Raw genomic sequence first — 26,030 nt, forward strand, 5'->3', positions numbered from 1 at the left:
TGCCATTTTTGTAAATATCGATTTAACTCTAATTCAAGACCATATATTGCTTTGTGTAGACAAGGACTTCTATAGCTGAAGTATAGACAGCTTTTCTACATCCTGGAGCAGCTAGAGTAAAAAAAAAGACCGAAGACGCAAATGAGGAACAAAAACACGAGGCGTTCACATTTCTTTTTATAATTGTCAGTGTGGCCGATCCCTCTCGTGGGTACGAACAACAACAAACAAACAAACGCGAGGCGAGCGCTTGCTGTGTTGTGTCTTCGTCTTCCTCGCTACCTGCTCAAGAATCGAATCTTACAAACTCGCCCAGATTATTGTTTTGTTATTGTAAGCTTCTCTGCGCTATTACAAAATACAGCACAGTAAGCGCTGTCCTGCCCACTTCTGCTGTGCACGATTTTCGGTGCGCTTCAACCTAATTTTTGATAGATGAACATAAATCAACTAGCCCAACTCACCACCTTGTTGAACAATACGCTTAAAAATTACAGAACCGCTTCACATGACACAGTGGTTACGCTGCTCGGCTGCTGACCCGAAGGTCGCGGCGTCGATCACGGATGCGGCTTTCGCATTTCGATGGGAAGGAGTCCTCTAGCACCGTGTACTGCGCGATGTCACTGCACGGTAAGGTACACGAGATGGTCTATTCAGGAACAGCGTGATATAGAAAAAAAGACTAAATATGAGAAAAAGCTACAAAAAAGCGCTATAAATGCAAGCTTTTGATCACTGAAAATTTCAACCACATGGTCGAAATTCGCGGAGCTTTCCATTACGACGTGCGTCATAATAATATCGTGAATTGGGTACGCAAAACGCCATGTAATATTGTTACTATAAAGATCACTACATTATTTTAATACGCAATTTGGTTTAACTAGTTATCAAAACAAGTACTTCGGTATTAGAAAAGTTCTACTGGCAATGCCATTCCCGGGTGCATTTGAAAAGAATTGGGATATATTATAGCATAAACTGTCATTTACTCACAACAGCCCCTTTTCGTGCCGTAGTTGTCTGCCGCCGCCGCCGCCGCCGTTGTCCATTGGAGCTCTCGCGCACAAATAGAGAAAAAACTAACAGTCGGGGCAGGAATCAAAATTGCTCATTCTGCCTGGCAGTTCAGTATTCCACCACAAAGCCACGCGAGTGCTTGAAACCGCTATGTAGGAGTACTTGCAGGCGCAAGTCAGGCGTGCAATCCCGTTAACACATGCCCTTTCGCGTGACAGGAAATATATATCACGCGGGGCGTCACACCACGGTAATTTCGTAACGGCTGCGTGGGTTAGGCTTTCCATTCATTACCACCATCAGTCATCATCAGCCACACCATCGATAAAGTGAGCAGATACGTACATGCGTGCACTGCCTTGCAGAAGCGTACAGGATGCATCGCTACTTCTCAAAATGATAAATAATGGCGTAGTAAATACTTCGCTACTTCGCAAACTGATAGTGATTTATGGCGTAGCTTGTATCTGGCAGCTATAGCTGCAAGTATCGCCGTGACATAGTTTACGACGGGCTCTATCAAGCCGTCGTCGCGCTCAAAAAATTATTTCGAAACTACGGACTAATTTCTCAATTTTCTTAGTTTTTTTTTTGCAGGGTTATATTTGATTGCAACGTCGGGTTCCGCAAATATGAAGACACTGGAACGTATCATCAGATGTGCTAAAACATTTCGACAAGCAACTAGTGTTTCCATCTCATGCCTCCTTATTGACTTTATAGATATTTTAAGTGCGGAGCATTTGATGGGCTCGGGCTGTCGTATACTGTCATCGTATGCTTTCGTAGTCGTCTCATGACGCTTGGCGTAACGCAGGCAAAACCATATGTAATATAGTCATCTGTAGCGTAGCCATGTGTGGCAAGCGGGCGGAAAAGGGAAGGGAGGCTGAGGAGGAGTGATGTGAGGGTGAGTAGGAGGAAAAGGAGGAAGAAGTATGTTGCCATCTTATGTCGCTGCTTGGTGTCCCGCAGCAAAAACCTGCATAGCAAAGGTATGTATAGCAACGGCGCGGGAATGGGAGGTGTGGGTGAGAAGGGAAAGGATAAAGGGAGGGGATAAAGCATAGCATAGCCATGTATAGCGTCACGCAGGCAAAACAACGTGTAGCATATCCATGTATAGCAAGGGTGTGGGAAACAGAAGTAAGGGTGAGGAGGAGGAAAAGAGGAATGCAGATGGTATAGCTTAGCATAGCCATGTCGGTAGGCACGCGTGTATAGAATGGCCATGTATTGTGTGGCTTAGTAAGGGTGCGAGAAAGGGAAGTGAGGGTGAGGAGGAGGCAGAGGGTAAAGCATAGCATAGTCATGTATTGCGCCACACGCGCCAAACCATGTATGTATAGCCATCTTAGCTTAGACATGTGTAGCAAGAGGACGGGAAAGGGAAGTAAGGGTTAGGGGTGATGTGAAGTTGCGGAGGATGGGGATGGGAGAAGGTAAAGCATAGCATACCCAGCATAGTTGAGCATAGCCATGTTTAGTATAGTATAGCAAGGAGATGAAAGGGGAAGTGAGGGCAAGGAGGAGTGGTGTGAGGGTGAGAATTAAGGAAATGAGGAGGGGAGGGCAATGAATTGCATAGCCCTGTATAGTAGAGTATAGCCAAAGGTAAAAAAGGGAGTGAGGGTGAGCAAGGAAAGGAGCAAGAGAGGGCAAAGCATATATCTGTGTATAGTATAGCACATCAAGGGGGCGGAAAATGGCAGTGACAGAGAGGGGTAGTGATGTGAGGGCGAGGAGTGAAATAAGGAGGGAACGGTTACCATTGCATCCCCAAAAATTGAAGGACAGTGTAAATTCCACAGTGCGTTCAGCGAAAACGTGTGGCCATGCGACTGACTGTGTCATGGTATTGGGGAATCCGCACTCTTCGGGCGCTTCTCCGAACCTCTTGTCGTAGAACGATCACTGGGCCGCTTGGGAGCCATCCGACTAACTCGACTGAACGCGGCGGCGGCGGAGTCCAGCGGCGCTGCGTTGCGCAACAGTTGCGCAACGCGCAACTGTTGCACGTTGACGGACGGAAGCCGCCGCTGGACGCCGCCGCGGCGTTGGAAGGAGCAACGCGCAACTGTTGCTTCGCACCGCTGTGCCATCACGTGATTGCTGGAGAGTGTGAAGGGAAGAGGCCAACTTTTGCACTGTTCCAGGGCACGGACCATGGATGAAGGAATACTAAGGAGAGGCCCTATCGTATTTCAATGCATTGCGAAAATTGTGGCAGAAGTGACGTCAGATTTATGGGGCAAACAAACCGGTATGGGGCAAACAAAACAGCAGACGCCCCGCGGCGTGCTCTCCGCGGTGGTTAGCTTCTGCGCAGATTTGTAGTCCCAGCGTAAACTTAGCGCGTATTGTGCGGTTCGCACGCAGTAAAATGTTGCAAGCAGACGTTTACGAGGCTGCTCGTGAGTGGCAGGCCCGAGCGCTGCGTGCTGAAATTCTTCGTGGAGCGTTTTTGTGCACAATACCGGTACGTGCCGTGATCAAAAACGTTCAGCCCCTGCATCATCGTATTCGAACTCACCTAGCAGTGACGCGTTCTGCTGAGCGTTAGGCCTTCGCTTTCTCGTAGCCCGATTTCCCGATCTGTTGCTGGATTAGCGGTTCTTTGTTTGTGTATATGGAGTGAGCGTAGTAGCTCTTCGGCACAACGCCAACCTATAGTTGACGTAACTTCACGTCGAAAAGAGGACACCGCTGTATTCTATACGCGATCGTGCACGTAAAGTTTGTAATTCCAGTACGCACACAACAACAAGCACGCAGCCAGCGCACACCGCACAATACATACATCACGTAGTCCGATAACAACAACATAAGTTTATTGCCCTTTCGTTGAACGACACAGCCTCTAAAAACGTACGATGCCTTCGGCGCATGTTATGTACGGCGCGTCAGACGGCAAAAACAAAAGTTCACGTGTGTTCTGAGTTGACACAATGAGTAATAAGCAACAGAGCGCACATCCGAGAGCTTCGCATGCAAATACCATGCATTGGTGATCAGCAATGAAGCGAACGTGTACGTACACATGAAAAGTGACACCCGGTACTTTCCGCAGTGCACGCGATTTGCACCTGGCATACGCAAACATACGCAACAGCTGGGCATTGCGTAGCTTTCCTAAAGAACACACGCAAGGAGCAGCATGCGTGAATCGACTGCGCCGCGGCGCCGCTTCACGGCGAAAAAAAATCGGCAGATCCCACGCAGTGTGGGAATCGAGGTAATGCGAAGCAGCCAGCAAAGAGCTGCATACATCGTCTTGTTTGTCATTGAGGCTTATGAAGTCATTCATGTCGTGACATCTACTTCGCTATATATCGCGAGATTGTCATACATGCATGCGCGTATAATCTGGTATATGCCATGCAAATGAAACATTAATTCTGCTACATATATACGATGCGTGACCTGCAATTAATTTTCGTCACGCACTCTTGTCATGCCATACCAATTTAGGTATATATCCAGTAAAAAAATAGCCGGGAGTGCACCATGAGCGTGGCATCTAAATCATACCCCGCATGACATGCATGTCATGATTTTCGTGTTACCACCTGTTATTTATGTTCGTCACACAGTCACGTCGCGAGATACCAATTTTGGTGTATATAAAGCTAGCGAAACGGCCGCCAGCGCACCATGAGCGTGGCAGTAAGTCACGCTGTACATGACATGCGTGTCATGATTTTCATAGTACCACCTGTTATTTGTGTTCGTCACACAGACACGTCACGCGATACCAATATTGGTGTATATCAAGCTAGCGAAACGGCCGCCAGCGCGCCATGAGCGTGGCACGTAAGACATACTGTGCATGACATGCGTGACATGATTTTCATGTTACCACCTGTTATTTGTGTTCGCCACACAGTCACGTCGCGTGATACCAATTTTGGTGTATATCACTCTAGCGAAACGACCGCCAGCGCGCCATGAGCGTGGCACGTAAGTCATACTGTGCATGACATGCGTGTCATGATTTTCATGTTACCACCTGTTGTTTGTGTTCGCCACACAGTCACGTCGTGCGATATCAATTTTGGTGTATATCAAACTAGCGAAACAGCCGCCAGCGCGCCATGAGCGTGGCACGTAAGTCATACTGTGCATGAGATGCGTGTCATGATTTTCATGTTACCACCTGTTATTTGTGTTCGCCACACAGTCACGTCACGCGATACCAATTTTGGTGTATATCAAGCAAGCGAAACGGCCGCCAGCGCGCCATGAGCGTGGCACGTAAGTCATACTGTGCACGACATGCGTGTCATGATTTTCATGTTACCGCCTGTTATTTGTGTTCGTCACACAGTCACTTCGCGCGATACCAATTTTGGTGTATATCAAGCTAGCGAAACGGCCGCGAGCGCACCATGAGCGTGGAATGTAAATCATGCTGTACATGATATCCGTGTCAAGACTTGCACGTTAGGACCTGTCACTTATGTTCGTCATACACTCTTGTCACGCTATACCAATTTTGGTATATATCAAACAAACGAAACGGCCGCAAGAGCACCAGAACAGTGGCATGTAAATCATGTCGTTCATGACACGGATATCATGATTTTCATGTTATGACCTGTCATATATGTTTGTCATAAAGTCATGTTACGCCATACCAATTTTGGTGTATATCCTATTAACGAAACGGCCAGGAGAGCCCAAAGCCGTAGGCGGCTAGATAGATAGATAGATAGATAGATAGATAGATAGATAGATAGATAGATAGATAGATAGATAGATAGATAGATAGATAGATAGATAGATAGATAGATAGATAGATAGATAGATAGATAGATACGCTCAAACTCGCTGAAGTTCGCTAAGAAATGCTTCGCATTTCAAAAAAAAAAGGCTCGAATCGCGCATGCGCTTGCAAACGACACGACGGAAATCGCGAAATGTTTCGAGGCTCCTTCGCTAGGAGGCGATGCGGGTGTTTGCGATGTGGAGGCTTCACGAATGTGACGTCAGGGCCTCTCCTTATTTTTCCTTCCTCCATGGCACGGACGGACGGATGCCGGACGCTGCGAGTATGAGACATCAAAGGCTTTCGCCTTGATAGTGGTTTCCTTTCTCGTCATGGACGCCGAGCATGGTTTTGGAACTCCAGCATTCACTTGCCCGCGAACGCGAGCGTCGCTGAAGGACAGGCGAATCACTGCTCCACACTTCCTGCAGCTTTCACGTAGAGTGCAACTGCATAATTTTTTTTTTAATATCGGTTTAAAGAAAACACGTACTCATTTGTAAGTGTGGAGCACTATAGGGACCCGGGCTGTCGTCTCGTCTAATTTCGTGTCCTTTGGCATCTGGTGTCATCTGATCATCCGCTCTCTTGGCGTCACCCAAGGAAGACAATGTTTAGCATAGCCATGTACAGCGTATTACAGCAAGCGGATGGGAAAGTAAAGTTAGTGTGATGATTAGGGATGTGAGGTGAGGAGGAGGTAAAAAATCAGGGAGAATGTAAAGCATAGCATAGCCACGTATAGCATAGCATAGCCGCTGTGTAGTAGAGCATAGCAAAGGGTGGAAAATGGAAGTGAGGGTAAAGCGTAGTGATGGGAGGGTGAGGAGGAGGAGAAGGGAAAGAGCAAGGCAAAAGGAGTAGGGGAGAAGGCGCAACTGCATCACAAATTAAGGTTACCTTTCCCGCCATGGACGCCGGGCAGTTTTCACGTTTGGAACGCCAGCACTTGCTTGCCAATGACCGCCAGTGTCGCCGAAAGGCAGGCGAATCCATGCTCCGTACTCTCCTACAGTTTTCACGATGAGTGCCACTGCATACGTATTTTTGTTTGTTTTTGTAGGTGGCGCGCGAAACGTCGTTCGATGGCCGTCTTGAAGATATTGAGGAAGAGTTTCGGGAGCATCTTCTAGAGTTAGTTACCTCCGTCCTCGCACCCGAGAACCTGTTGGTTAAGCAGGTTAATGGTAAAACATTATCGTGCGAGCATTTGATGACCTTCTTCAAGGTAAGTAGAGATGTCATTCATGCACTATCTGCATCAATATTTGCCCCTATTCTTCCAGACTTATGTGGAAGTCTTCAAAGGAAGTGATTTGCCAAAGCCGGTAACCGCGCTTCTTGTGAGTAACTGTAAATAATACTGAGAACGTTGTTTTAACGTACCGTGTTCCTGCAGGCGAGCGCAAACGCAACCAATATGGCCGCCAGGGAAAAAGCTAGAAGACATTATATGTCTGAAATGACAAATGTAAGTGAAAATGTCGCACAAAGTTGAGCGAGGGATATAACTGTTTTCGGTCTCTGCAGAGGCCTCGAAGAAGTCTGGATAAACTGCGTGCGTTTCATCGTGTCAAGCTGACAGAGGCAAAAAAGTGTTCAATGACTTTCCAAAGTTGGGTGGAGGCTCAATATCACGCACATCCATGGATGAACTTACAAAGGCAAGGTTTAATATCACTTTTATTTATTTTCTTCAAAACAGGTGGTCCGGAGGCACTCGCAACCACTCAATCCACGATAAGAAATGTTTACATTTACCACATAACTTCTACTTCTACTGCTCCTAATAATAATCAGTCATTAATATAACCTGGCCAGAAACGAACATAAAGTCTTTGTTTTGAAACAAGCAAAACGAATTCCCACTTATAACAAATACAATACAGACAATGTCGAGAAGAAAATGCAAACTAAAAACAGTAAAAATGTGCAAGCGAAAAGTCAGCACAATGGCAAAACATACCACATAACACGATCAAAAATTGGGGGACACTTAAGCTTCTCCTTTAAGAGTTGAACGCGATAGCAATATCCTGCCCCTAGTGCGCACTTCGAACACTACGAGTGTTTAACAGAATGCGCGCAGTAAGGTGTGTGCCTTATGTAATGGGTAGCATGCTTTAAACCAGGAGCAATTATGCGCGAGAACCTTTTTCGAAGCTGCGATGCACCCACTACATGGTCTTAAGGGAATACGCGCAGTAATTTGTGTGCCTTTTGTAATGGGTGGCTCTCTTTAAACCACCAAGTCGTTATGATATTGACGTGGTGTGACGCCCGATGGCAATGTACGCTTGTACCACGCAATATTACTGCCATATTACATCTCGTGCTGTGACACCTGCATACAGGACGCGTATTTTTGGGAAACATCAAAGTTACTTTCAGCGCAGCTCCAAGCAGAGGCGTTGCTGTGTGGTAGAACACCTGCTTGCCACGCAGACGGCCTGGGTTCGATTCTCACTCGGACCCAACAATTTTATTATTTATTTTATTTGCAGCTTTTTCGATTTTTCGGTCACGGACAAGATGATGATTTTTCGCTCACAACCAATGGCGCCGACGCCGACGGCGGTATTTCTGAGATACGAGCTCTTTAACGCTATCGCGTTAATATGGAAGGGCAACAATAAGTAATACCGCATACAACAATGCGCAAGTAGGCAAGAAGACGAAGGAGTAAATGATATGTACAATGTGCAACACTGTGCTCAAACAGTGCGGAGCTTGCTGGGAAACAATGACAGGGACCTATAAAAGTCATATATAGAGATAAAGAAAGTAAGAATCATAAAGGCTCTATATCCTTCGGACCTCTGAGCATCGGCAGATGCGGGCAAATATATGTAACGGTCTATGGTATTTGGTTATCTTACGTGAAATTCGAAAGTTAACAAATCTGAGCAGTTGAGGGCACATTATAATATAGTAAACAATATTTGAGAATTCCGCCAGCTCTGTAATTGTGAATAAATGGGCAAGCTATCCCGCTTTGGCTGTTCGCTTGTGAACACTTCAGAGCACTGGAATAGGCAGCCGCTGTCTCTGAAGACGTCTGATATGGTAGGCCAGTGCTCGGAGCCGCAGTGGAGGCCGTAGTTAACGGTGCCAGGCGTCAGCCTTCACACGTATCCGCAAGTTAAGAAGTTGCGTGAAGCATGAATTTCGAAACTTAGAAATGGCGAACAGCCATCGGCTGCAACACGCGCGTGCAGCCAGCACTTCTGCGAGGAATATTTCGGCTTGGCTTGAGGCTGCGAGGTTCGGCGACTAACAGAAAGCGCTGAATGGGGCGCTCGAGCGCCCCAACCATGCATGGGCGATCGCCCATGCATGGTTAATGATGCTTCCCTCCGCAACCTGGCCCGTATGTTGCCCACCTCCATATCGACCCCGAAAGTAGGTTGATTAACTCCCAAATTCAAGCTGGCCCACCCCAGTCTTATTTGATTTCGACGGAGGCGTATGTAGTCTATCGGAAAGGTCGCGAACCTGTTGCGTTATTGGCGCTATTTTATCACCAGAATCGCTGCAGAACTTAAGAAAAAAGTTCCGCATTAGAATTTTACGTTGCGGTGTCTGCATTTTGTTTGAACTGTAAAAAGGAACGTTGTTATATGATATTTGCGCATGAAATCATTAAACTTCGTTCGCTGTGCATTGTTTCTGCCCCGCTTTCTACTATACTTGCTGCAATAACTTCTCTATTTTTCACTCTGATTCATAGCTCATGCGGGTCCTTGCCTACAGCCGTTGTTTGGAGAAGCAGTCCAGTGAGCGTTGTTATAATTATATTTGTTCGCCTTCGCATTGCAGGATGCTACATGTTTCACCTTGCAGACTGTTTGTCCGTCTCACAACAGTCGCGAAGCCTACAGTCTTAAGCTTTGGCCTATGCACGTTTTGACGCTATAGATACTTGCAAACTCACTGGAATATAACGGGAGTGGTAGGAATAATGTCAAAAAGAAGGCACGGCATGTTCTCATATTGTCTTAGCCCCAACCAACGAATATACTGCATTAAAAAAGAGAAGCAGCGCGAAATAATTTTTTGAGGAGACCGATAAGCGCGAAGTGTGACGTCAGTTCAGTAATAATGATAATGAAGCGTCCAAGACCGAACAAGAAAAAGAATGTTTTAGTGACGTACGTGCCAGTTTTCTTATAACGTTTTTAACAAATTATTATCGAAAAGTTTCGATAACGTCGATGCAACAAAGGTTACATATGCTGCCGCTGCGCAATCGCTTAACTGAAGCTTCATTCTTGTATGCCCCATTTATTTATGCACAAAGACAAATTCAAGACAGCACGTCACATGGTTCGCCTTCATAGATTGCTTGCCCTTGTCGCAAGAAGCTTGTTTGGGGTTACCCCATCGAGGCGACCGCGCGCAATGTGTGCTCACTGTACATATTCTGTAATCAGGTAGCGTCTATAGCTGTAAACAATTCTGCGCTTTCTTTTTATCTAAGGTTGTTATTTTTACTGCAAAGACTTCCCTCGTTTTCAAAGTATTCATAGAAATGTCGAGAAAGGCTTCCGCATGGTTTTCCGTAGAGTGCGGGCTGGCAAAACTAACAGGAGCGCACCGGTGTTATACTACCTAACAAACGAGAGACACGCGCCCAATAGAGGCGATTTCATAACTCCTCGCCACAATTGCCGGACACGTTCTTCTCCGAAATATCGCCCTTCATATCAAATCTGCTCACTAGAAAACCTTGCAGTGAGTCACTTTTTTAAAAATTCAAGCTACTTGTTTCCTACCCACGGTTTATGTAGCTGCTTGTGTAGAGAATGCTTGACATATTTTAATAAATGCAAAAAAAACTCAATAAAAGTTGAATACTGTGAGTTTTATCATCTGGGTTGCCTTCATTTGCAGTGTACCCGATGTATATGACGCATGTCAACTTGTTATTAAAGGTTGGAGATGTTTCGCACCCGTAGAACAGTAAAGATACAAAGGCATGTCTTTGATACTTGAATATATTGTGCTTGAATGAATATAACGCCTTTGTACCACGCAGCGTTACACACACACCTCATCAAAGGCTATCGTAGCTTTTAGAGAAGGCTGATGAAAGCAGCCACGTACCACGTTTACGTTTTTAGGACCTGTTATCTGTGTACGCTGCAAACATAATAAAGCCATACAACTTCCCCGCACACGCGCGTCTACACACCCTCAATCACTTCTTCATTATCGACACAGGTATTACCAAAGCTATTCTCTCCTCAAACACTGCTATTCGTACCACATCTGCGCACTTAAAAGCCTGTCGCCAGGTCACTTTTATTTCAAGATGATCTTGCTTCTTTTCTTCCCGCCGCTCATGTGTAAACCTGTATACATAGTCCACGTATTTTCAATCTAAAATAAATAGACAATAACAGTTGCATATATGAGTTGTATCAGAGTACATTTCCATGAGTTCTCTCATGGCAGGACGTGATTTCCACGGTAAACGTTCAAAGGCGTGTCTTTGATGCCGAACAGCTTACCGCTTAGGCGTGGTGACCGGAGAGACAAGGAGGGCGCACAGCTTCGCTGGTAACCTGTCCCCATAAAAACGTTGCAGGTCCATGAATTTTTCGATTTCTCCGCGCAAAGGACATGCTGCCAATACTTATGCTCGCTTCCTGCTAGGGAAGCAAAGGGAAGATCTGATATAGTTCACTTGAGTCTCACGTCTACGGATGGAATCTTCCATCTGGTTTTGTGATTTTATTTAGCTTTAGGGACTGCCATTCAGCTTCTCTGCCATTTCTGCTGATTGAAAGTGCAATATTTGATTAATATGAAAACTTTTGATTTGCCGCTCTACCATGATATTTAGAGAACCACGTAACTCTATTAGAGTTTTATTTCACAAACTGCAATTTTATTGAACAAGAATTTTGCTTATTTGCTCGTGTCTAAAAACCTGCTGAAGATGTTATTCTAGAAGGTTCGACATCGTGACACTCTTATTTTTGCATTATGGTGTGAAATAATATTCAGAGCTCAGGAGAGCATTTTCTTCATGATATCTGCAATGAATCGAAATATTCATCTAGCTCTACGTAGCAGACCCATAGTAATTGTTTAGATGCTTTAATGTGAATGCAACTGCCTTCTCCGACGTACTCTAGGGTGTGCAATTAGCTGCTTCAGGGTGTTCCGCTGGTAGAAAAATCTGTTCCAAACTCCTCCAAAATGATAATTTAGTTGCTCCAAGCTGGTCCAACATGAAAATTTTGCTGCTCCAAATATGAAGTCCTCGGTATCATCATTGATATCGGTAACAACTTCAAAATCTGTAATCAATGCAGATTACACATATTGATGTTCTCCGCAATTCCATGCACGCATTTAGTAACTGAGCTATACCGGCGATAAATAGCGCGAGTTGTTTGGGTATTCGGAACAGCTTAAAGTTAGCCACAAGACGCCAAGATGGTATTGTCTCCATGTGCATGCAAGTAATACGGCGCAGAATACACCAAATAATATAAATGATGCAGAAGCAGATGTAGTAGCATTAATCAGGATATTGTATGAATATATCATTTCTAGAGCAAATGACGTGACGAACACGTAAATCGTACCATTATATTTATGTCACTAAAATTAGTGGTATTTTATGTGGTATTTCTTACCATCATCTGAAATTTATGAACGTGCCGCCTAACAACGCCCAATTCTTTCCAGTGCAAATTATGGATCGCTAGATTGGGCCACTCAAAGCAGTGAAAATACCAACAAGTTCACAGCGTTGCAAGAGCGTGTAGGTTGTGTAATACGTGAAGCTGCAAACGTTCTCGCACCACTGATCTCTTTATAAAACACAGTATTATGCATTTAGTGCAATGACACCTCTATAGTTTCAAACGAAAATACAGACTTGAGCTAGATTATAGTACTATCGGTTCGCTAGAAACGCTATGTGGTCTATAAGTTAACCAGGCAAATTACAATACCAGAACAATCTGAGAGTGTGAGTTCGAGTTAAATAAATGTCGTTTTATTCGCGAAAAACAAATGGTACAATAGAGGCTACACAGTCACTGCGGTGGCTCACTGCTCGGCTACTGACACTAAAGTATCGGGTTAGATCCCGCGTCTTTCCATGCAGTTTCAAACCGTACAACTAGTGGCTGAAAGTTTATGAACCGGCGACATAGTAATAATCTTAATCGAATTAGTGGTACTGTATGTCATTACAGCCTTTTTCGTGGATCGACAAGCGTCAAATTAGAAAGTCGTCGTAGACAATATTTCGCTGTAATATTCCTGCGAAGGCAAAATTATTTTCTAATCTCAAACAAGGACAGCAATTGCGTTATTAAGGATATCTCATTCGTGCCGCTTCGCTCTATGTAAGCGTTTGCTTCCTTTGCATTGGAAGCACGAACACAAAATACCTACGCAAAATTTCTGATCTGTCGTTCGTGCTTACAGGACCTTGAAGAAACGTTCGATCGCTTCATCAAGGAAGAGGAGGAGATAATCAAAAAGGAGCAGGAAGAGGAAGCGAAAAGAGAGAGGGAACGAGAGGAGGAGCGGAAAAGGGAAGAACAAAGGGAAAGGGAAAGAATTCTGGAGAAACAAAATGCGGAAGCAAGAGAAGCGGAAATGCAGAGAGAAAGAGAGAAAATGGAAGAGAAGCAAATGGAAATTGAACGAGAACGAGATAAAGAGAGAGAAAGGGTGGCAAAATTTGAGAGAGAGCAAGAGGAATTTAATAGGAAGATTGCAGACTTGGAGAAAAGTGTAGAGGACGCGAAAAAAGAGAATCAATCCACCAGTGTCTGGGAACACATCGCATCTGGGGTGGGATTAGTTTGTGACGTAGTAAGTACGGGCCTCATGTTGAGGTCAGCCGGCAGAATCCCTTTCTTCTTCGGGAGGACCAGATGGCGCCGTCCTTAATATCCGCAGGATTCCAGCCGAATCTGAAGGATATTCGGATGACCATTCCCGTTCGATCAGCAGCTATATTCCGCAGCATATGTGGGCTATATATAAATGGAACAACCAGTGACGTTGTTAGAGTGATTTTCTTTCCACACTTTTTCAGTACATAGCGCTATGCTGTTACGTAAAGAAAATATGAGTTTCAATAAAAACATATGATAGCTAGAAAAAAATGTGGCCTCTCTATATTTTTGTAATTATTGTCACACTCAGAATGCTGTTTTCTTATTTATACATAACTGCACCATTAACAACCTGATACTAAATACAAACATTCAGTCATGAACAAATTATCAGGCACTGTAGTAATTTAACGAAAACTTGTATGTTCGTTGTTTTCGAGGATGAAAATGGCACGAGAGGGAAAAAAAGATATCCGTTCTAGGAATGCCTTTCACTGAAGTTAACTGTTTGGGAAAATGACCTTTATTTCATAAAGCCACACATTTTGCTTTGAAGCTAGTATATATTTGAGTTATTTATATCGGTGATTGTTTTCTTATTGCGGTGCTGGTGGACAAGTGCTCAGGTCTGAAGGTAGCCGGACTTCTACCAGCGAAGCGCTTGCAGCTGCAAATAATAGTTCTGTGCAGTATGGCGTGCCTGAACCAAAGCCGCCGGAAATTTCATGGAATTAGGCTGTCAGTTCCGAAAAAGCAGTTCCGGCAAGACAAGGACCTCAGAATAGACACTAGTACTGTTAGCAGTATGCATCAAGAAAAGCTACTGGTAGTCAGTAATGGGATGTTCACAACTATAGACTGGATTTTAGGCAAATGCATATTTTGTTCCTTGCGCCGGTATAGCCCCACTTTGATATATGAGCATGAATTAGAGGTTAACATTGGCTTTTATAGTGGTTTTATAGTGCTATAAAAAAGCCTATTTTTGGCTTTTTTTTGCCTAAATGCTTAAAAGTGCCTATAAATGCCTATTTTGGAAAACGGGGCTAATATGAACACTATTTAGCATCAATCTTCGCTTAGCATCATCAAACCGCTATTCTTGTTACCTGGCAACACAGGCTGTTCGGTACTCTATACGGTTCAACCTAGTGCTCTAGTTCAGACAACTTACGGAAAACAGCTACTAGCAGCAGTGAAATGGGGCACAGCGACCAGCATACGCCGCAGCGCTGACATATCGCGAGCGGTTGGCGAATGCGAAACCGCAGAAAGCAAAGGAAGAAACGAAAAGGGGTGTGCAAGCGGCTTTTGTTTTGTTTTTGATATTATTCTCAACAGCGAAACTGCTTAGGCCAGTCGTAAAAGCTTTGGTGTGTACAAAAAAATTACACCATCTCCCGCTAAAGGGGACCAGGCGATGCGAAGCAGCGTTTCGGCATGTCGAGCCCGCGTTTCATCCGTAGCAGTTTCCCGTCGACGTTGCCGTTTGCGCTGGGCTTCGCTAACCCGGAGCTCGGGGTCCGCTTACCGACGTTTACGCTGCGCTTCGGCGCGTCGATCCTTCCGCTGCTCCACCCGCTGCTCCGCGATCTCGGCAGGCGCTAAGGTATTACTCCAACTGGCGCCGACGTTGACGTTGGAACTCATGACACCGGCGCAGCCGGCGCAGTGACTGAGCGTGTGTACGACTTAACGCGAGCCTTTTGTCTAAAGGAGGAGAGGGAGTGGAGAGGGGGATTGGGAGTGGAGAGGGGGAGTGTCGAGGGGGTTTGCGCATGCGCAGTAAGGGTGGTCACGCTGCACACCACCGGATTGATCTCCGCCATAAGCAGCTTCGCATCTAAAAACTATCGTCATCGTGAAGGGGTACGTGCCACATAAATTGGGCAAATCCCAATGCTCTCTGCTGGTCCACTAAAAATGAAGAAGGCAGCAGGCTGGAGGCAAACACTAATTAAGACTTCTAGCCAGACGTAGCCAGTAATTGAGAGAAGATTTAATCAACCGTCGGGATTAACCAAGAGGAACACCGTGGCCGCACGTTTCCGCTTCGCTGAATCATCTTTACTGAGTGCTTCAGTGGTACGTACAACGAGGTAATTCTAGGGAACGGGAAAGGCAACGGTGGCTTCTAGAAGACCTTGAAGCGATGGAAACCCTATGCAATCGAGGACGTCCCCATAAATTTGCAGGAAGTGCGAACGCTCAGTTTCAGCGCGGGTTTGTCTCTCTGGATGTGACTGTCTGTGGTTTAACTGAGAAGCAACCTAAGTACTGAGGAGCAAACTAGGTACCACTTAACATCACCTAGCTAAAGCCTAGCAACAACCTACAGGCAGCCAGATTAGACTTCAGAATTGTCCAGCTTCACGGTTTCAAGCCTTGCACGACTTAGTGCAAGCCTCGCCATAATTTTAAGATGTTTACCGACATGGGGGAAATCGTCCCTACGACAACCAGGCTACTACGAGGCATCCCTCCATGTTGGTCTTTTAGCGGTCTGCCTATCTGCTCTATGCTGAAAAGAATGAAACCCCGGCGTGTGCTGTTCGAACAGTCGACACTTGACATCATCACGCTGCAGAATAAAACGAGTGACCGTGTTCTGCGTACCGTGCGAGAGAAAGGACAATTGCACAGTTATGTTCAACTGCTGGCGCCTTTGTGCCATTGTAAAGATTAGCAGTTCTTGCTTTCCTGTTGTAGACACAGGTCGCCCACTTCTTCGTTTTGAAGTTATTTGCATTTATTTAAAAATTTATTGGTGCGTATGTTTACGCTGTCCGATGCCTAAAACGTTCTTTTGCCTGCCTATTTTTGGAGCCAGGCGTTTTTAATGCCTCAAAATCCAGGCTCTATTCATAAAAACCATTTATGCTTTGACGGTTTGCTACTCGGACAGTGAACAAAGAATAAGGACTGGTATTGCAATGGGAGTAAGAAATGTGGTCCAGAATTCAATACTAGGCTATGAATAAAGTAATAATTATTATTCTATAGGAATTTGTGGTACGCGCTAATTCACTTCTGTCATCCACCTTCGGATGAAATAGAATAATTCTACTAGAATACTTGAGCAAAGGCCAAAAGATGTCTGCTCTATATTCTGTGTGACTTCAACAGAATAGCTGGCAGTAAAGAAAGTCAAGGCAGTAATGGGATATGCGGATTGCCGCGGACCGCAATAAATAACATTGCGAACATCTCTTCCACCCAACAATATAATTTTACAAAACATTGTGAGCCCATTCACTCCTTTTACCCTTATACTTTCCCAGGTCACTAGCATAGATTTTAGGCAGACTATCTATTAGCGAAACACGTGGGATGCTATGTACACACCTGCGAAACACTTTCTTGAGCTGATTGCTTGGCGTAAGCTGTCCAGGTAGCCGAAGTTCGTATACGGCGGAGCGAGAGCAAAAACAGCAGATGTGACTGCTAGCTATAACCTGGTTACGTGGTTTCTGAAGGTGACGGAATATAACAATGCAGTGAGCAATGCCCTGCAACGTTTTCATCTCGTCGGCAGGATGCAAGATCAGCTTTAGACTAATATATAGAATTATTACTGATGAAGCCGGAATATAGATATTCAGAGTAAAGTAAACGGCAACAAAACGGGTATATCAAAGAAAGCTTTAGGTACAGCGCACGAATGAAGGCTGTTAAATAGAAAGGGGGGCGCTTCACAATCATTCACGAAGTGCGAAGCTACAAAAGCAAACTAGGGTAAGTAAGCGGGAGTACTGCACCGTTAAAAGTAAGTGAATCGAGGAAACAAGCTGAAGAGGAAGAAGAGCACCCTTTTCAACCTCATGTGTTTTCAAGTGAAAACACATGAGTATTGCTACCAAAACTCAGGGCGGTCACTAACACGAACCGAGGGCATATCAGTATGACGCAATATCTAAAGAAACTTGGTTAAGGTAAAATGAAACTGAAAACGAGCCTTCGTGAACTATCAGCGTCAGCGACAATAAGAGCATTACTAGATTAGTTGAGATGAATTAACAAGCTAGTAACCCAACCCCGCACAGTGTCAGACTCTACCCGAATACATACCCGACAAATCTATGCAAGATCTGCCACACTGGTATCACCACATTAACCCACATGCTCTGGGACTGTAACAAAAACCCACGAGGTGCCAACTCCAGAACTCTTCCGCCGCGGTGGGCTGCTACCTTGCCTAGCCCCAGCCTCGGCGACCAACTTTGGGCCGTCCAGCAGGCCCGCCAGGGGGCGGTGAGGCGAGGCCTCGACGTCCCCACGTGGGAGGCCTAAGGCCGGGTCGGGGAAAGCTCTGCAGGGTAGCAATAAATTTGTTACCAATCAAACCGGCTACTACATACTTAAAAGCGAAATGGCGCAGACGACATCTGGATAGAATCCATCAGAGCACCCGGACCAAATTAAATCACTGCCTTACTTAACTATTTCAGCACATTTGGAAGAAAGGAGCGTGTCCAAATGAATGGAACATATCTCTATTCCACTGCATAAAAGAAGTTACGCGAAAGAATGATCAGGCTGTTGTACCATCACCTTGTAAACTGCTATTTATATACTACTTAAAGTATTGCAGAAAAGGGCGGAACCTCACATGGATAAAGGCATGGCGATCAAGCAAAAAGCTTTCAGAATGGGCGGGCGTGGTACGCGGAACCACATTGCAAGAAGTGCCAGCATGAAATAAGCCATAGGAGAAGCTCTTTCATTTCTGTTTCATCGATTGCATCAAGAATTTGTTTCTGTCTACCATTCGAAGCTCTGGGAAAATTAGTATTACCGAACGTCCGATAATTCTTCTGGAACCTGCACACTGGAAAAGAAGCTCTCGTAAAGAAAGCTATTGGAACACAGATTAGTGTAACGTTCAAAAAGAGTGAGGTAATCTTGTGTTCTTCTACTGTACCTATATAATGTATTCAAAAAATGAGTACTTAGAAATTGCAAATTCAGTTTGGAATATTGGACTAAAAGGTTGAGCAACGAACTTGGCCAACGGAGGATAGGCACATGACACAAAGTTAGTTAGTAGCTGGGAGTATAAAGCTTTTAAACATTCGTATTCGAAAAGCAATTCCTAGGATTCTGATTACAACAAAGAATAGTGCTAGAGCAGAAACCGATGGCTGTACTTTCTAAGGTTATGAAACACAAACCGGTAATTTTCAAACGAAACTTTGTCTAGTCTGGCCTGGCGTTTCCAGTGATAATGCGTGGGCGGCAGTTTTGGACCTTACCAGATAACTAAATAAAGGAGGGAAATCATATTGCGCCTTTGGTTAGGCGTAGTTTTCAGAATTACATGATATTCCAAACGAACAAGTATTTTGGCGGTAAGAAAAATCCATCCTGTAATTTGTTTCGAAGCATTCGTAACGAAATAAAACTTTTTGGACTTGTTTAGCGAGCCACCGCTTGGATGGAGAGACACAAATGAATATAACGAAACATTAAGTGTTGGAAAGCATAAGGGACATTATGTGCTGTTTTAACTGCAGTGAAATAATTATGAGATATATTGAAATCAATTAAAGCGACGAAAAAACGCCCTTTCTGTCGGCATTGCCAGAAACCACATCCTTGAAAGGTTGGCGCTTTGGGCTCCTTCTTAACTGTGTAACCTCATAATCTATTTTGGTGTGTTATGGCGAGCACTTATGAAATATGAAGCAACGCGACTACTTATAACCTTCCAAATTTCCAGTTATTTTCAAGAGGTCCCTCGGCAAATTGCAGTTAAATGGTTGAAATTCATAATTAATGATTTCTTTTTACTGAAATCACTTTGCTCTTGGAGGAGCAATGCTTTGTTTAATCTCGGCTAAAAAAGCGCTATCGGCTGGCTTCTCTGTGAGGTCCATCATGAGAGAATAACGACGGCTAACATTTACAGCTTCAGGTCAGTTGGTTGGTTGGTTGGTTGGCGAAACTTTATCACTAGTCCCGAGAGACGTGACTAGGTCAGTTGACACAGACCTTTCAAGCAGCGTAGCTGTTCATGACAACCATCCGTCGCTATCTGCGAACAGCAAACTATTATCATCATGAAGCGGCAAGCGCTATCCTCGTCTCACCTTCTTCTTCAGCCTCCCCTTCATCTGCTGCTTTGCTCCTAGAACACGCGCGCCGATATGTCCGCCATGGGAGGGAATGACTATGATGGGCGAGAGAACGAGTACAGAGAGAGAGAGAGAAAGAACTAGAAAAAGAAGGAGATAGAGAGAAGTTCTTAGCGGAAAAATTCCTTTCACGACCCGGGATTACAACACGCCTGCCCACGATCCGAAGGCGAGCATCGTAACCACTCGTGTATCCAGGCACGCTGGCAGAGTGCAACATAGGCCTGTATAGTATACGAGGGGCGTTCAATAAAGATTTCCCCTGACTAACTTCCATTTATTGCAGGATGCTGAAACTGCGCATGTGTAATGACACAAGTAACTTTAGGTCACGTGCCAATTTGCAACTCTAAACTAATAACGGTCTTTCTTTTAGAGGTGCTGAAGTGGCGTGAGGTGTGATAATGGATGCAGTGGAATACAGAGCAGCCGTCAAGTTCCCGTACTTGAAAGGCCGCACTCCAAGGGAGACGTTCGATGAGATAAAAGAGGTTTATGGGGAGGATTCCCCATCATAGGATGTAGTGAATAACTGGCATCGCCAATTCAAATATGGTCTGATTTCCGTGGAAGCGGCTCCGATTGCAGGGCAACCCCACTACGCTGTCAATGAACACACCATCCAGCAAGTGAAGGCCGCCATTTTGGAAAATCGCCGCATTAGCGTTCGAGTCCTAGCCCAACATGTCAAGATTAGCGTGGGCTTCATGGAAAAAATCATTCAGGACCATCTTCATATGCGTAAGGTATCCGATCGCTGGGTTCGCTGGCTGCTCACACCTTTCCAAAAGCAGGTACGAGTCGAATGCTCCCAGGCTCTTTTGACCATGTGCCATGGAAACCAGCAGGACTTTTTCAACAGACTGATTACACAGGATGAATGCTGGGTCCATCACTATGATCCGGAGACTAAAGTCCACTCGATGCAATGGAAGCACTTGGACTCACCGCCTCCAAAGAAAGCACGCACCCAGCCGTCGACGGGCAAGGTCATGCTCACAGTCTTTTGGGACCAGCACGGAGTAGTCTTGATGGATTTCCTAGCAAAGGGTGCCACGATTACTGGGGCAAACTATGCTTCACTGCTGCGGAAATTGCGAGAGACTATCAAAAACAAGAGACGTGGCATGCTCACCAAAGGCGTCCGCCTTCTGCGAGACCATACCCCAGTTCACAACTCGCATGTTGCCCAGACGGAAGCACGCTCCTGCGGCTTTGAAATTCTACCGCATTCCCCTTATTCACCCGACCTCACACCATCGGACTTCCACCTCGTTCCAACATTGAAGTCATATTTGAAGGGCAAGCATTTTCCAGATGATGAGACTGATTTCTGAAGTTACAACATGGCTTTTGGAGCAACCTGTCGACTTCTACAAGTGAGGTGTTTATAGTTGCATAAAAAGATGGGAGAAGTGTGTGTCCCGGGGTGTCACCTATGTAGAGAAGGACTAATAAATCTGCAAAGTTTCGTTGCTCTCCGTCCACAGGAAGTGGGTCAGGGGAAATCTATATTGAACGCCCCTCGTACCATACCCAGGAGTGGGATAGGAAAGTGACGAAAAAGAGGAGAGATGTGAGGGTGAGGAGAAGAGAAAGGACGTGGGGAGAGAGTAAAGCATAGCATATATGAAAGGAATGGAGAGAAACAGAGGAAAAAAAGAAAGAGGAACAAACACAGAGAGAATCAGACAAAGAGAGAAAAATATATAGACAGAAAGTGAAAGAGATAGCAAGAAGGATGAAGCCAGAAATAGAGAAAAAAGAAAGGGAAGAAAGAGAAAGAAAGATATAAAGAGCGAGAGTGGAAAGAAATATGTATAGAGAGAAAGAAAGAAGTGGGAAAAAAGAGAGATAAAACGGAACAAATAGACAGATGAGGAAAAAGAAAAGAAAGATATGAAGAAAGAAAGAGAAAAAATAAATGAAAAAAAAGAATGCCTCCAGCTCTGCATTTCCTTCGGGCTTGGCGCCACTAGTGCGAAGTTGGCCTAATTTTCTTACACATTTTAGGCTGGTGGAATCAGAGTCCCAGAGTTGTTGTCCTCAGCCTATTAAGACGGCGACGTGAAGCGGTCGCCAGCTGCAGGGGGAGAAAAAAACGGGAGGGGGGAGCCCATGTCATGCTTGTTCTAAGCGTGGCGATTGAAAGGCGCTGTTGCAACTTCTTGCGCAATGGGCCTGCAATGCTACGGAGTCTCAGACGCACCGTTCGGTGACCTCGTTATGCAGGCGCAGAGCGTTCCGCGATCCATCGGCTGCATTTTTTACTTATATTATTCGCTATTCAATTCTCCACTCCCAAACTCACAAGATACGAAGGCACCAAGTACAGGCGCCTTCAGAGCGTATGTTCACTCACGGCATCCTGTTGCACTCTAGAAAACCACGGTCATGCGGCAACATTAGCCCATGCTGCTGTGAGAGGACACTCTGGCACACTTCCTGCTGCAATCTAAAGGAAGCATCCCAGCGCTAAAAGCAGCAGCATCAGATACCGACTAAAACCTCCTCACTGGAGCATTTGAGGATGCTACCTCCAAGTCGGCCGTGATCAACTAGCGCCAAGTCGTCGCGCGGGCCCGGTTGGGGAACGAGGCGGGAATGTTCATGGATTAAGGGACCCTCTCGCCTTTAATAGCTAGCCACTCATCAATAAACGTTTTGTATCTCTCTCTTTCAATACTGCGGACTCAAGGTCCAGGTATGCTGGGCAATATATACAAAAATAGAACAGTAATGGAAATAAAAACGAAAGAACAGCAGCTGTGTGCGTACAGTATTGTTATTTCAGTAAGCAACAAACACATAAACAAGCCTTGTATAAGTACGGTAACATGATTGCGCAGAGTCATAACCATCTTTCCTAAGGCAATGTCATTCATGTATTGCCCTTGGGCAAAATGAATACTTGAAGAGATCAGTAAGTGAAAAATATCACATTAATAAACTCTGTTTCTGATCTCGGAAATGTCTGCTAGTTAAAGTGTCATAGATCTGGCGAGGAATCTATAGCTTAGATCTTATTGCAAAGCTGACGAAAAAATAGACCCTATATTGTTGCATTCGCACTGGTTATGGTTATGTTGCATTATTTTATTAAATTAGGGTTTTACACCACGCACAATGCATGCGTATACCAGTCTTGTCCCAACAAGCGTAGTATAGCAAATTAATTAAATATGAGTGCGAGCACTGCAGAGCATATGTGTAAGAAATTAGAGCTTGCGGAAAGCAGATAAGCAAGTGTTATCAAAATGAATATGCCGAAAAAAAAGTTGTAAATTGGCGTTACGCGGAGATATTTGCGAAAATTCACTTTTACTTATAAGGACTTCAGCAGCCATGTATATGAACATAACATCCTATTATTGTGGGAAACGGGAAGCCAGACGCATTTACTCGTGTTTAAAATGCTTCTCCACTCTTCGCGCCATTACTCTCTATTATTCAGGTTGCCGTGGAGGTCATCGCAGCAGTTATTGCAAATTATTACTAACTCAAAGTCCGCGAATAATCTGATTTCTCCACCAAGGCCAACAACAACAATATCAAAAATAATTGAGATGGCTCTGGGGGGAAATTAATGCCAATGCCTGCATAATGCCGTCTCAAAAAGCTGCGTTTCAGGAGCTGTCGTATTGCAGGCCTGTTGCGTAAGCCATTGCAACGGCGCCCAACTCACTTCCTCGTTCAGCTCATGCATTGGCTCCTCCTTTTTTGCAGCTGGCGGTCGCTACCCGGCGCCGTCTTACAAGATATCTCCCAACAACGTTCCTGCTATTTTCATCGCTAAGCAGAGTGCCCAGATAGCTATATGTAGTTGCATTTTTGTAGCTACAGGTGGTAGAACATATTGCAAAGTCTTCCACTCATACGTTAGGACAAAAAGTGGAGCTCACTCAGACTCACTCAGAGTCATTCAAGAAATATATTCTGCACTTAGGGCTCACTCGAACTTAGACTCACTGAAATTTCCACAACCGGCCTCACTCCGACTCAAACTGACCAAAATATCATTCGGCTTGACTCACTCGGGCTTCAACTCATAGCTCGATATGAGTCTGAGTGAGTCAAAGTGAGTCGACTCATGATTCCGCTCGCTTATAATTAGCTTTTTCGAATATGGTGTCAGTGCTCTGTAACGCCAATATATCACACAATCGGTGCTATACGTGGTGCCTTTAGATCTGGTATCTTGAAATACGACTCGTCAGTGGTTCCAATACACTAAGGACATTCTTATTTAAAGACACTGCTCACACGAGATATGTTTATCGAGAACTTCTTGTGAAAGTATTTGTGTGTGGGTGAGGTCAAGGCACCCCCTCCCTCTCTGTAACTCGGGGTCTGATAAACAAATATTCAGCTTGCGTATAAACACTAGTTTGTTCAACTTTATGTGAGTAGACATGAGTATAAACATGAGCTGACATAAGGCGGACAGTAATGCTGAAGATTAGTACATAGGACTACAGGACGGCAAAAAATGTGGAGTTCTATCCCACTCACTGACGACATAAATTTCGCACTCGGGGCTTCCTCAGACCCAGACTCACCAAAAGTTTTCACGACAGGACTCACCCAAACTGAGACTCACGACTCGGTCAGAGTCCGACTGAGCCGACTGATGAGTGAGCCGACGGATGAATGACCTATGCTCAAACTAGGTTGTGTCCCTGTGAAATCTAGTTATGTTAATCAAACCACCATACGATTGTCATTTATAATATGGTTATTTTATACACAAGTCATCAATTTTAAATTAAGTTGCTGTGCATATCCAGCATTTCATTAGAACTTTTCTGTCTCAAAATTGCTGCGTATAATTGTATACAGGCAGCACGATTCGGCCCGTGGCTATTCGTCCCCACTACATTTCTTCAATACGATCTCGATTGTGCGCTCAATCATGTTAAAGTGTTTATTGTTATCGATTCCGCTGCGCAGTTTCTGTTGCCGCTTCAGTTATGTTCTCTAATTTATTTGGCTTTTGCATAACTCAATTTCCTTACTTCCCTTATTTGGCATCACCACTGCAATAACCATCAAAAATGTTTGTGTGGTGAACGGCTAGGCTTTAGCGATGCAAAACTATCGACGGTACTATCGATACTCTCAATAGTTGAGTCACTATCGAACTATCGATGGTAAAAGATACTATCGATAGTGCTATCGATAGTTTAAAATCAACAGCGCGAACTCAGTGCAGAAAAAAATACACCATCTTCCACTAATGGGAACCATGTCGGGATGCGAAGCAGCCCATGGGTCGACTTAAAGTCCTGTTCATAATGGGCACCTTGCCCGACGTTAACGCGTCCTTGCAAGTGGAGCGCACCATGAATTCACTGTAGTTGCTGTTGCTGTTACTCGTTCCAAAATCTTGTTGGAGCACGCCACGAGGGTTCATCGCGCGTCTGCAGAATTTTGTACCCCGACGCCATCACATGATTGTTGAGAGAGTGTAAGGGGGAGAGGCCACAGCGTCTTACCCAGCTGGGCACTTATACAGGCCCCAACGCGCTGGCGCGTGCCAGCACACATGGTTTTGTCTGCGTTACGCCAAGCAAGGACAGCATACGGCAGCCCGGGCCCCTAAAGTGCTATCGACGTATCATCATCAAAGTGGTCGAAGAACAAGAGGAAGAATACTTCTCCTTGGCGCGAGCGCGCGTTCAGATGGCTATGCTAGGTCGTAGAAAGCGGATGGTCGCCAATGGAACTACGGACACAGCCCCGAGCAAAAGCTGCTTTGCATCTAATAAACTTGGTTCCCCGCGCGCCTGGTACATAGTGGAGCCGGAGGAGCAGGCTGAAGGGCAAGAAAGTTGACATGCTTGTGTTCTTCACCAGAGTGCTTCGCTGACACATGGTCATAAAGTAAAACTATTCAGCTGTAGCGGAAAGGAAGCCGTACATGGGGTGGAACTGCGCGGCTTCAGTTTTATATTGCATTTGATGATTTCAAAATAAAAAACTACCAAGAACTGTTAATTGTAAGATGTAACTGCATGGTTGCTTTAAATATTAATTTATTGATGAACGTATGCCGCCATTTTCACTGCATAAATAATTTCTCTCCATAAAAATTTCCTCATGAATTAAGCGAAGCTGATAGTAGGCTATCGCGAATATTTTGGAAATTTGGCCAGCCAGCAACAGCATAGTTATTCGCACCACTATGGATTGTTTGTCACGTGGTTGTGACGGTGAAGAATGCTGCAGCAAGAC

At 44.9% G+C, this 26,030-nt stretch overlaps 1 protein-coding gene across 2 annotated transcripts in view; it reads left to right on the forward strand.

Moving 5' to 3' along the window:
• Positions 1 to 26,030, forward strand: part of LOC119401807 (atlastin-2) — a 234,553-nt gene that overhangs the window by 195,523 nt on the left and 13,000 nt on the right. The gene's annotated exons all lie outside the window — the stretch shown is intronic.

This window comes from Rhipicephalus sanguineus, chromosome 8 (genome assembly GCF_013339695.2).
Source record: "Rhipicephalus sanguineus isolate Rsan-2018 chromosome 8, BIME_Rsan_1.4, whole genome shotgun sequence".
NCBI lineage: Eukaryota > Metazoa > Arthropoda > Arachnida > Ixodida > Ixodidae > Rhipicephalus > Rhipicephalus sanguineus.